An 11,995-nucleotide genomic window follows, 5' to 3' on the forward strand; every position below is an offset into this window, starting at 1 on the left:
AAATGAATTTAAATTTCTTGTTCATTCGTCATGTACCAACAAATTAATTAAATAAATTTTACAAAATCATTTTGGGTTACCTATTATAAATTATTGTGTTATTATATATACAATAAAATAAAATGGTTGCACATGTGTGAACTATGTCCCCCCATCGTGTGTCCATGTCCATGTTATTAAAAACTTAAGATCATGTATGCATATTATATACATAATACGAAGATATTTTCCATATATATATATATATATATATATATATATATATATATATATATATCTTATTACCTCTTCTTCTGAGGTAATATTTGACAATTACTATTCAGATCGACGGTTCACAGTTTTTTAGATGTATCATAGCAAGGCCCATTATTCATAATGGAGGAATAACAGTACAAGTGAAATGATATAAATGGAACCACCTGCGTTCCTCGCAAGTACCAACCGTGGACTGTGGAGGGTCGCCAAACAGAGAACCAAGGGGGCGGCATCACCAACAGATGGGCTTCTGATCGACTTCAGCTGGGTGGTGAGTCTGCAGAGACGAGGGCGCAGCGGCGTTGGGGTCACCACGAGGTGTCTGTTTAGAACATGAAATGAATTGTTTTAAATAAAATATTGGAAACCTTATTCATTGTGCTGGAGAATGAATCAGTGAAACCTATACCTTCTCTCATTTCTTTCAAGTGGCGATATTAATCGAAGTGCTTCCAGCGGATGTGTGAAATCTGTGGCCAGCTTTCTCCATCAGGCTCTCGGCAGTTCTTCTTCAAGTCGTCATAACGATGTATAGTTATGCGCTGGAGGGAGGATGGCAGAACTGGTAAAGATGTTATGTTGGGGCAATTGCCGATTTCAAGACTCTCCAGACTGGAGAGAACTTTTAGATTTCCTGGCAGGGACTCCATTTTGCATTCCCAAAAGTACAGGTGCTTGACAGATAAGAGATTTACAGATTCTCCAAATGAAGCTGACGGCTCCTTGCAATCAAGAAGAGCAAGATATGGTGGGACTATAAACCCTTCAGCCTTGAGCATCTGGTTGAGCAGTACGAAACTACTAACGGTGAGCCATTTCTGGACACGAAACTGTGAGATGCACTTGGCAGTGAGGTTTGGAACATCTCCCAAACTTAGTTCATCAAGTTGCCAGGAAGACAAGCGTTCAAGAGAGCACAGATCGGGGAGACCACATAGATCTAATGATTCAAGGGAGGTCAGGTGGCCAATCGACAAGGATGGGGAGCTTCTGCAATATCCAATGCAAAGAGATTTCAGGTGTGGCAAGCCATTAATGAACGAATCGGCTGCAAGAATGCAGCCTGTTATGTTGAGGTGTCCAGCAAGGTTGAATGACATAAATTCTGCTCCACGTGCCAGATCTAAAGAAGGGCAATCAATACAATAAAGTCTGGAAAGAGATGGAGCAGCACGTAAGCCCCCCAGTGATCTGAGACACCAACAACCTCTTACCGTCAACGAGTCAAGCTTTATCAAATGCTCAAACACCTCTTCTGACGGAAGTGCAGATAATGCCATATTATATTCCATTATTAACGTTGTCAATGAAGTGAGGCCACCAAGGCAAATAGCTAAAGCTTCATCTGTAATACTGCATGAAGAAAGAACAAGACCAACAAGTCCAAATGGTAGAACCAGTGGCAGCTCCATGGTCCTTCCATAAATGACTCTTATCCTCTGCTCATGGCAAAAAAGCCATGCCTTGATCATATTTTCTTTGTCTGATATATATCTCCTCCTTCCTCTAGGCCACTTTCAATAATTTGAAGATGTTGTGATATATCATCACCCATCTGCGTTGTCAACTGCTTCAGGGATGAATAGTCCTCTACAAGTACTTCCGTAATATTAAATCCTGAATTGACCTCCCACATCGATGCAAGTTTAGATGCCAGGTCCTCTGTCTTCATTATATTTCCCCTCAGACCATGCTGGTCGAGCTCATTTTTGGAGACAAACATAAGCAGTGGGCACGTCTGAATTGACAATTTTGTAAGCATTGCTGGAAGACAAGGTAATATTTTCAATTTTGGAACATTTTCTAGCGGATGTGTGAAATCTGCAACGGATTGGCAATTTTCAATTTTGACAATTTTGGAATATTTTCCACCTGCCTCGCAAGTCCCAACTGTGGACTGTGCACAGTCGCCAAACAGAGAACCGAGGGGACAGCATCTGCAACGGATTGGCTTCTGACTTGAACTGGGTGGCGAGTCAGTGTCGTGTTGTGCTTGTGCCAGGGTGACCTTGAGGTCGAGGTGCCTGTTTACAACATGAAATGTTTTTAAAATATAAAATATTGGAAACCTTATTCATTGTGCTGGATAATGAATCAGCAGAACCTATACCTCCTCATTTCGTTGAAGATCATTCATAGAAGTGCTTCCAGCGGATGTGTGAAATCTGTGGCCAGCTTTCTCCATCAGGCTCTCGGCAGTTCTTCTTCAAGTCGTCACAACCATATATACTTATACGCTGGAGGGAGGATGGCAGAACTGGTAAAGATGTTATGTTGGGGCAAATGCCGATATCAAGCCTCTCCAGACTGGAGAGAAATTGTAGATTTCCTGGCAGGGACTCCATTTTGCATCGCCAAAAGTACAGGTGCTTGACAGATAAGAGATTTGCACATTCTCCAAATGAAGCTGACGCCTCCTTGCAATAACGAAGAATAAGGTTCAGTGGGACTATAAACCCTTCAGTCTTGAGCATCTGGTTGAGCAGTACGAAACTACTAACGCTGAGCCGTTTCTGGACACGAAACTGTGAGATGCACTTGGCAGTGAGGTTTGGAACATCTATCAAACTTAGCTTTTCAAGTTGCCAGGAAGACAAGCCTTCGAGAGTGCACAGATCGGGGAGACCACGTAGAGATAATGATTCAAGAGAGGTCAGGTGGCCAATCGATAAGCATGGGGAGCTTCTGCAACAGTAAATGCAAAGATATTTCAGGTGTGGCAAACCATTAATGAATGAATCAGCTGCAAGAATGCAGCCACGTATGTAGAGGTCTCCAGCAAGGTTGAATGACATAAATTCTGCTCCATGTGCCAGATCTAAAGAAGGGCAATTAATACAATGAAGTCTGGAAAGAGATGGAGCAGCATGTGAGCCCCCCAGTGATCTGAGACACCAACAACCTCTTACAGTCAACCAGTCAAGCTTTGTCAAATGCTCAAACACCTCTTCTGAAGGAAGTGCAGTTAATGCCATATTATATTCCAGTATTAACGTTGTCAATGAAGTGAGGCCACCAAGGCAAATAGCTAAAGCTTCATCTGTAATACTGCATGAAGAAAGATAAAGTTCACGTATTCCTGATGGTAGAACCAGTGGCAGCTCCATGGTCCTTCCATAAATGACTGTTATCCTCTGCTCATGGCAAAAAAGCCATGCCTTGATCATATTTTCTTTCTCCAATATTATATCAACTCCTTCCTCTAGGCCACTTTCAATAATTTGAAGATGTTGTGATATATCATCACCCATCTGCGTTGTCAACTGCTTCAGGGATGAATAGTCCTCTGCAAGTACTTCCCTAATATTTGATCCTGAATTGACCTCCCACATTGATGCAAGTTTAGATGCCAGGTCCTCTGTCTTCATTATATTTCCCCTCAAATCATGCTGGTTGAGCTCATTTTTAGACACAAACATAAGCAGTGGGCACGTCTGAATTGACAATTTTGTAAGCATTGCTGGAAGACAAGGTAATACCTTCAATTTTAGAACATTTGTTAGGGACAGCCTAGTGCACTGCCGTAGGAGCTCAGTATTAGGGGGTAGGCCTTCTAACAAAGTGCAGCCATTAAGCTTAAAACATTCCAAATTTTCAAAATAGGATGGCTCGAGTAACCACCTTTGGATATGTGTCAGATTTGTAGCCTTTGATTGTGACGACACGAAGTTGGGGCGACGGTCTCAGACCTTCTAGAATATCCAAATGTAAAGTATCTGCTGCATCCATTCCATTCTCGCTACTCCAGGCAAGCTGCAACTTTTTAAGGCGATTCTTCTGATATAGCATGGACTCTAAGGCTTCTTCCTTTTCTGAAACATTCTCAAGATTTTGTACTCTTAAACTGCCACCAAGCTCATTCAAGCCCTTCAGCTGCCACAACTCGTATCCTTGCTTCTTTTGCACAAAAAAGGTATGGATGTGTTGTAGCGAAGTTAGCTTGCCTATATTGGGAATTTGATGAATAGATTTTTCAATCAAGGCACGTGGGTACTCCGTGTACACCCCCATATGTCGTAACTTACTTAAGTTGCTAAGCTTGTCAGGCAACCTGTCCACCATTGGGCTTAACTGAAGTAGCTGCAAGTGGTAAAGAGTACATAATGATCTAGGCAATTCAGAAATTAACGTTCTGATAAGGTTCAAATACCGAAGGTGCTTCAGCCTACCAATAGATTCAGGCAACTTACTACTGTTGTAGAATGACAAATACAATACACGTAACTTCTTCTGGTTCTGCAGCATCTGATCAAAAATATCGCTTGCATCATCCATTAGTGGATCAATGCAGATGATAGTGCGTAAATGCTGTAGCTTGTAGATAATTTGCTTATGCTTTTGCAAACTCTGAACCTGAAGAGAGAGATGTCGAACAGTGCATGGTACTTCTCTGATATTATCCTCTTCTAATCTGAAGCAGTCTTCTACAGAGAGTGACTGTGCCAAATCATGAAGGATGTCGTGCATGATATAGTATGAATAACACTCTGTTTCAGAAACCAATTGAAAGAAAGACCCAAAGAGCATCTCATTGAAATAATCCCTCCCGACATCTTCCATTGTCATGCTACTCAAATTACATGAACCAACAAGCCCTTCTGCCACCCAAAGGTGAACCAACTCATCAGGTTTATATTTATGACCTTTTGGGAATAAGCTGCAATACAAGAAGCACCTCTGCAGACGTGGATCTAACTTCTTGTAACTCCACAAGAGAACTGTGAAGGGCTCACTTAAATCTCTGAGCTTTAGAGCACCTTTCCATTCAGCAGTATCTTTTTTTGTGCTCAACCGGGAACCAAGAACTTTTGCTGCCAAAGGACATTGTCCAAGCCTTTTAGCAATCTCCACTGCAGTATGTTCCAGATTATTGTGCAAAAGTTCATCTCCAATTTTTGCTCCAGAGAAAGCATGGTGTTTGAAGAGTGCCAAGAAATTGGCATCATCCAATTTTTCCAAATGAACAACTTGTTGTTGATCACAGAAAACAGCGGCCGGAAGTGTTTCACGCCGAGAAGTCACCAAAACTTTGCTTCCCATCTGTTTAGAGACGAATGGATCCAGGAGCTGAAACCACTCTGTCTCGCTGTCTGATTTTTCGAACCAAACATCATCCAAGACAAGTAGGAATTTCTCTGACTTCTGCAGTATGTCACGTAATTTGCACTGGAGAGTATCAAGATTATTAATACATGGGCACTCCCCATTTGTTGCAGACTCAATAATCTCCCTTGTGTGACGACGGACATCAAGCTTGCGTGAGATGCAGACCCACATTGTCGACGAAAGCTAGTCGGCAGTCTACCTTGGGGTATACCCACGGTAGTAGTTTATCGGTAGACGGTGCGCAAACTACGAACTCGATGGTGACGCAAGACACGGACAAGCTTTTTATCCAGGTTCGGCCGCCGAGTTGGCGTAATACCTACGTCCTGCGTCTGGTTGTATTGGATTGTGTTGAGAGATAATCTGTCCTAGGGGGTCCCTTGCCCCTCTTTATATAGTCTGGAGGGCAGGGTTACAGATCTAGAAACTAATCCTAGTCGGTTACAATTGCCATGGATAATTCGATATCAATTCCTATTCTAACCGACTAGAATCCTGCTTGATCTCCACGTCTTGTTTCCTTGCGCGAAACTCGGGCTGTCGGATCAAGCCTTGAACTCGTCTCGTAGTGGGCCAAGCTTCCTGGCTGAAGTCTAGCCGTAAGGGTATAGGGGTTTATACCCCCACAGCTAGTCCCCGAGCGCCATGTATTGTGATGCAACACGCCGTCTTGAGCTTCTTCGACCAGCGAGGCCTGTCGTCTTCAATGAGCGGGGAAATCGCCCAAACAGTTGCAACGGTATTTTGACCAACTCAAAAGACAGTTGATCAACATTGACATCGAAGAAGCAGGTTGTTCGAAGAATGCATGGTGCTCTTAATTAAAAAAGATTTCTTTCCTGGTGAAGTGTGCCCACTTTACTTTTCTGAATAGTATAGTCTTTCAAAAAGCAAGCATATTCACCGCAAGGTGAAGTGTGCCCACTTAGTCCCCGAGCCTGGTAGTAGGTGACGTAGGCACGTGGTGCCAGGGTCAAAAGAAAAGTCCTCAAAGAAATTCTGAAACTGAGATGCATCGCCAGATGCATCGTACCGATGTAGTCCCCGAGCTTGCTGGAAGGCGAAGTATGAGCCTTGTAGCAAGGTCTAAAAAATTGAATTTACCAGTCCCCGAGCATATCATGCTCGTATGCAATTGAATAGACTAATCGACCAGTCCCCGAGCATAGAACGCTCGGTGGTCGGTACAGTCTCCGAATTCTCAAATTGGTGGGCTGGTCGACCAGTCCCCGAGCGTATAGTGCTCGGTGGTCGGTGCAGTCCCCAAGTTCTTAAATTGGTGAGCTGGTCGACCAGTCCCCGAGCGTATAGTGCTCGGTGGTCGGCACAGTCCCCGAGCACGGCGTAGGGACCGGTGGACAAGTCCCCGAGCGTGGTTGGGAACGTAAACGTGCTCGGTGGTCGGCACAGTCTTCGAGCATAGCATAGAGAGTAGTCGACAAGTCCCCGAGCGTGGTTGGGAACGTAAACGTGCTCGGTGGTCGGAGCAGTCCCCGGGCACGGCGTAGGGAATAGTCGACGAGTCCCCGAGCGTAGCTTGTCGACTGGGCCAAACTCCTGAAAAATAAATATAGAGAAAATAGGTAGTACATGATGTATAAATAAACTCTAGATAAAAAATCAGCACTGAGATAAGTTTTAGACTTTTTATTATAAAATTAGCACGAGTAGTTAATTCATCCTAGAGCTTGTACCAGCTCTGGTCTAGCCAACAATCAGCATGAGGTGCGGAACCTAGACACGCGTGGGATTGCCAGCCTCGCCAGAGAGCTACTGCCGACCACCCGGAACGCAGAGGGCGGATCTCGTGCACGTGTAGGGAGGAGTCGGAGACAGTACCGGCTCTGGAAAGCTCGTGTAGGAGAAAAAACTAGTGTGGCTAAACAAAAAGTTGTTTTTGAAGGATAATAAAAAATATTATGCCAAAAATAAATAAGATATTAGAAGTGTACTTATCTTTGGATGAAAGTCTGGTCGGTGACGACCAAATTGTCTGGCCCTCGAGCTTTTGGACTTGTTATCGTGACGGTGGTCGCGGTTGTCGTAGCGCCGTTCTTCGCGGCGATTATTATTGCGACTGGTGGTCAGAGCCAGTAGGCCAAACAACTTGGTCGTTAGCCCGAGCAGATCGATGTCGTCGATCTGCCTCTCTTTGTAGTAGGGAAGCAGGTGACGCATTGTCGGCGTGGTCGGAGACGCTGCTGGTGTGGTCGAAGTCGTAGCCAGCGTGGTTGGAGCTGCAGCCGACGTCGGTGAAGAAGTGATCGGCACAGATTGGATCTACGCCTCCTTCGCGGTCGTGGTGGTGAAGCTGTTGAAGCTGACGGTGAACGTGAAGCCGCCCGCCATGGCCACGAAGTTTGGGATGATAGCCATCTTGTTCGTCTAGGAGAGCTGTACGCACACCCCCTACCTGGCGCGCCACTGTCGACGAAAGCTAGTCGGCAGTCTACCTTGGGGTATACCCACGGTAGTAGTTTATCGGTAGACGGTGCGCAAACTACGAACTCGATGGTGACGCAAGACACGGACAAGCTTTTTATCCAGGTTCGGCCGCCGAGTTGGCGTAATACCTACGTCCTGCGTCTGGTTGTATTGGATTGTGTTGAGAGATAATCTGTCCTAGGGGGTCCCTTGCCCCTCCTTATATAGTCTGGAGGGCAGGGTTACAGATCTAGAAACTAATCCTAGTCGGTTACAATTGCCATGGATAATTCGATATCAATTCCTATTCTAACCGACTAGAATCCTGCTTGATCTCCACGTCTTGTTTCCTTGCGCGAAACTCGGGCTGTCGGATCAAGCCTTGAACTCGTCTCGTAGTGGGCCAAGCTTCCTGGCTGAAGTCTAGCCGTAAGGGTATAGGGGTTTATACCCCCACACACATCCTGATATCAAAGCCTTCTTCTATCCTCTTGTCATTGTAGACATACTGCACTAAGGTGGACTTCCCCATTCCGCCGGCACCAATAATGGCCAAACTTGAGTACCTAGTCGAACTTGCCTCGTCAGCTGCTGTCTTGCCAAGAAGAAAATCTACTATACGATCGCGATCCTTGTCACGACCGAAAACCTTTGATGTGGAAAGTGATGTCACTGTGGTTGGAGGAACAATGGTTGCTGGTACATTTGGCCACCCTAAACCTGTAGTATTTCCAGGTGCTATGCTAAGAAGATCCCGAAGCTCCTTGGCTTCTGTTAGGATAGCTTTGATCTCATTCATCTTGCTAATTAGCCTTCTATTCTCAGGGAGCAAGTTGCGTGCCTTGCTCTTAGCAGTATGAAAAGGCTTCATGATTGTTGATGCAATGGAGGATGTTTCATCCTCTCCTAGCAGGGGATCTTTTCCGCTCTTGGCCTTGCGCTTGAGGAGATTGTACTCATGCTCGTCCAGCAGGTCCTCAGCATCATAAAAGGCTTCTTTGAGCCGCCGAAGCCATGCCTCGAGCTTGCCCTTATGGGGGCTCTTCTCTGCTGCTTGAATCACCAGATCAAATTGTGGCAGGACGGTGGCTTCTAGTTTTTGGAGCTCACGCACCATGTCCACACTGAGGTAAGCTGAAGCTTCGTTAAGAAGCTTGTTGAAAATGGGCGATGCTGCCCACCTTAACCCAGCGAGTGCCAAGTCTGCCATGGAATTGGAGTGGTTTGTGCTTCTCCTTTGTGGGTGTGGACTGGAGAGATCTTGGATGAATATTTCCAGGTGAAAAGAAGAGGACAATTGATTGGCAATGGCACGAAATGATTGTGTTTTTCTTGGAAATGTAAATGATGGGAAACAAGCAAAGAGTACAATTAATATCTTTTTTCCTTCCTTTTTTGGGGTTTTCTATTTTTTCTTTCTTTTTTTTTGTCGTAGGAGTGAAATGAATAAGTTGAAGATGCAGGGTGCAAGGGTCTGGTGGCGAAGAGAAAGATTAAACAGGAAAAGAAAGATAAATGGATGGACAATGGAAACTGTTTTCTTTTTTATGTATGGACGAGGTGCTTCTGCAGAAGGCAAGTTACTGATAAGGACAACAACGGAATGAAGAAAACCTGGAATTAAGAAGACGCATAGAATTAGTGATTCTGATTGGGAAAATGGAAGACAAATTGATTATTTTTCTTTCTCATGTGCTACAGCACACAGAATGAAATAGCTACTAACAAGTTAACACAACAAACTAAGGAGATTGGTGATCTTACATGGTTTTGCGGGATGAAGTTACACCAAGTAAAAAAAATCAAGGGCGCTGGGAGCAGAGTTGCTGGAGCTAGTGTCGACAACGAGCACGAGGTGGCCGAAGTGGTGGACGGGACTCTGGAACAAGCACTGCACTTCAAGAGAACAAACAGGCAGCCAGCCAAGAATAAGGTATACACGCTGGCAGCGAAGGAGGGAAAGGAAGAAGCAAGGAACAATACCGGAAAAGCTTGGCAGTGCTGATTCCTAGTGATGATCTTTTTTTTTAACAGATTGCTGGTGATGATCTGTTCTGTAGTCTCACGGTGAGGACACCGATGGTGCTGCTGGCCTTCTGCTGCTTGCTGGAAAAAGGAAGAAGCAAGGAAATTGGAAGGTGGAGAAAGAGGAGTAGACAAGGTCTATCGATTGGGACTTCTCTGAAATAGGAGTTTGTTGGGACCTGCATTTGGTGTGAAGTACTAGTCAGCATAAACACAGACAAAGGAAGCTTCTGGGTAGCTTCACTAGGTTTCTATCCTTGAGAAAGGAACGGTTCAACCGTATCCCCCCTTGCAATAAATGAGTGAAGGCGAACACAGAGTAGACAAGGTCTATGAATTCATCAAAAACGTTATCAGCAGTTTTGCAACTCAAACACTGCCTAAACAACTCGTAGGAAAACACAGCCCAAATGAAAAGCAAGGCGCACATACGGCCACCTCACCTGTATCCAGGAAACGGTGGAATGTGGTCACCTCTCACATGGAAAATCACATAAGATGATTTTTTTTATTCCATAACCCATATAAGAACTGATCAAAACACAAAAGGATAGACAAATTTTGACTGACCACTGACCAGTCTCTTGCACTAGTACTGCTGCTTCTTTGTGAAAGGAATCAGCCTTGACGCCTATGCTACTGCTCGTCGGTGCTGCTGTACTAGGGCTGTGGTGCCTGTGTCGCCTCTCCTCCCCTTCCTGAATCCTCTGCCGTGGTCGGTTCCTGCCTTGAGCACGGCCGGCACGCCCCGCAGCTTCCGCAGTAAAAGTAATCTCCGAGGTGGCGAGACCTAACTCCGGCAACACCGGCGACATGGAGGGTTCAGCGTTCGGCCGTCTTGTGCGGTGCCGGCGCTGGAACACGACACAGGAGAATGGCCGAACGGCGGACGGGGAAATGCTGAACAGAACAGGAACGGATATTGCGGTATTGGACTGGGTAAGTAACTCATCTATTTGGGCCGCCCCACATCGTCTTCATCGCTCGTTTGAAGTTAGAGCAGCAGGAACAACGGCTGCACAGTCCCCTTCTTCTGCTTGAATAAGGCTATTCCAACAGGAGACCCAAATGTAAAATCTCTACTATAATGGATCAATTAGAATTATATTAGATCCCCAAGTAAAACCTTTTCCACTGAGAGCCTTCAACCATTGTGCACCTAGTAAAATTAAAATGTACACAGTAAATTGTCTCTGTTAAAATCAAGGGCTACAAAATAATTGCTCATAGACCTCAACTCAATCTGATGGCCATGATCACTTCCAGGCTTCAACGCGACTCCCAGGCTTCAACACGCTCGCGTCCCTCGACGCACGGCCTCCACCTCCCCAAGCGTGACAGGCAGGATTCGATCCCTGCTACCGTTCCCGGCGGCGAGGTGGCACGGGATCGACGGAGGAACTAGGGGCTGCGGCTGAGGGCTTGGCTCCTGCAGAGCTTCGGTGGCTGTGAAGGTCGACGACAGACCCCGGCTAGGGGCGGTAGCGGCAGCGGAGGCGCGGTCACAGCGACCCGGCCGGCGGCGGAGGAAGGCGAGACGGACACATTGGTGGGATTGGTTGGGTGCAGTTGCGAGGTCTCGGAGGAGCTGCTGCTCACGCTGGTGGAAAGCTAGGTAGTCTTGAGATAGCACACTACGCGCACGGGGTGTTCGTGCAAATGCTTGGCACGGCCTTGTCAAATCCTTTGCTCCCCTCCGACGTTGCTGCCATGGACTCCACGTTGGCACCTGAAATGGCCCCGATGCCTCCTATTCCGCCGCCGCCGTTGTCCCGACCGCCGAGGATCTCGTGGGGGCGTGGCAGTGATGACCTTGGATGAGCAGTTCCAATCTGTTGCGGGGATTAGGGAGAGAAGTGCATCCAGGAGGACGAGTTCAGGCGCCTGCTTGATAACAAGCCTGTCCCCATCTACTACAATGGCTTCGAGCCTTTAGAGGCATGCACATCGCACAGGTTTGACCTTCTGTCTTCAGCCCCTGCCTCCAGGGCATCATTACTACAAAAAATGATAAGTTTGCATGACTGAGCTAAAGATAGATTTGGCTGCATCGCCGTTCTAATTTTTTAATAGCATGTAGAAAGAGACCATCGTTTATAATGGCACACAAGGAAAAAGCTCAAATAAATTGTGTGGAGGTTCAATGAAGCTACAAAAAATATAAAAGAACATAGAGACCACATGA

General features: G+C 45.9%; 1 pseudogene; it reads right to left on the reverse strand.

Annotated features, from left to right (window-relative positions):
* Nucleotides 265-11,145, reverse strand: LOC8067167 (annotated as a pseudogene).

This window comes from Sorghum bicolor, chromosome 8 (genome assembly GCF_000003195.3).
Source record: "Sorghum bicolor cultivar BTx623 chromosome 8, Sorghum_bicolor_NCBIv3, whole genome shotgun sequence".
NCBI lineage: Eukaryota > Viridiplantae > Streptophyta > Magnoliopsida > Poales > Poaceae > Sorghum > Sorghum bicolor.